The sequence below is a fragment of the Crocuta crocuta genome, unplaced genomic scaffold (genome assembly GCF_008692635.1).
Source record: "Crocuta crocuta isolate KB4526 unplaced genomic scaffold, BGI_CrCroc_1.0 scaffold334, whole genome shotgun sequence".
NCBI classification, from domain to species: Eukaryota; Metazoa; Chordata; class Mammalia; order Carnivora; family Hyaenidae; genus Crocuta; species Crocuta crocuta.
In genome coordinates, this window is record NW_027533260.1 from 3002143 (window position 1) to 3003842 (window position 1700).

Consider the following 1700-nt stretch of genomic DNA (forward strand, 5'->3'; position numbering starts at 1 on the left):
CCTGCGCTGGACCCCGGGGCCCCCCGCCCGGGCCCCCGACGCCCGGCCCGCAGGTACAGTGCTTCAGACCCTCTGCTGCTCCCCTTTCTGCCTGTCTCTCTCTGTCGCCATCTCTGAATTCCCCTGCCTCTCTCTCCACAGTCTCTCCCCTCCCCTCTCAGTCAACCCTGGCTGCTCAGTCCTGAGACCCCACCCAACTCTGGAACTAGCTCAGACCAGGTAGTGTTCATCAGACAGGCTTGGGGCAGTCGCGCCCCTTCCCTGAGCCTCAGTTTCCCCTTCTGTAAGGATCCCTTCACAGACTTGCTCATCTTTGCCGCGTCTCTTGCCTGGCACCTGTCAGGTCTTGATCCCAACGTTTGGGGACATGGGTTGATCAGAAACGGACACGGAGGGGGAGGAAAGCACTGCGCTCAGAGCTGGTTGTTTGGACCAGAGCAGAGAGAACATGGTCGGGGAGTTCAACAACAATAACAACAGCATTACTACTACTACTACTACTACTGCTGCTGCTGCTGCTGCTGCTGCTACTAAGCACTTGCATAGGCCGTACATTGTGCTTGCCCATCTGAATCCATATAATCCACTCCAGGATCCCATGGGGTAGATTCTAGTCTCATCCCCATTTTACAAACAAGTAAACTGAGGCACAGAGGAATGAGAAGCCGGGATTCAAACCCTGCTGCCTGCTCTCTGAGTCAGTTTCCTTTTTTTAATTTATTTTATATTTTTAAAATGTATTTATTTTTAAAAATTTATTTCTAAGAGAGAGAGAGAGAGAGACAGCGTGAGCAGGGGAGGGTCAGGAAGGGAGAGACAGAATCTGAAACAGGCTCCAGGCTCAGAGCTAGTTGTCAGCACAGAGCCCTACGCGGGGCTCGAACCCACGAACCGTGAGATCATGACCTGAGTTAAAGCCAGACGCTCAACCGACTGAGCCACCCAGGCGCCCCTAAAATGTATTTATTTCAGTAATCTCTACATCCACTGTGGGGCTCGAACTCACGATCTGGAGATCGAGTCGTATGTTCCACCGACTGAGCCAGCCAAGCACCCGTGAGTCAGTGTTCCTTTCTGGTGTTTCACGTACGGCGAATAGCTAATCTTCAGCATCATCTTGGGAGAGGGTCACCACATCCTAGTTTCTGACGGCCCCGAAGCTAAGGCCTATTTTACTCGAGGAGAGGAGGGCACAGCAATGTCTCTCCCTGCGGAACCGGGTCGGGAGAGAGCCGACTCGGGCTCTCTGCTGCCCCCTGCTGCCGCTCCTGAGAATAGCCCCGGATGCCGAGCTCGCACTGGGCTGGGCAGGTGCAGGTGTTCTCAGGAAAGAGCTGAGAAGGTGGAAGGTGCGACCTGACCTTCTCAGGGAGGGTTACAGTCCTGCCCCGCCCCCAGATCGTGCCTGAGTCCAGCTGTTGGCCCTGCCATTCCTCGGCCCCGTATAACCTAGAGCGAGTCCCCTTTCTTCTCTGTGCCTCAGTTTTCTCATCTGTAGAATGGGGATGATCACTGGATGGACCTCTTAGGATTCTTGAGGGGTTTCAATGGCTTACCCTACGCGCACGCACAGCACAGCCTAGTCGAGCAGCAGGGGTCTCTGACTGGTAACTCTCACTGCACTTAATGAAGTCCATGTTCAAGGAGCCTTCGTTTGCTAAACACAGGCTCCCTGCCGGGCACAGGGGCCGGGGGAGGGG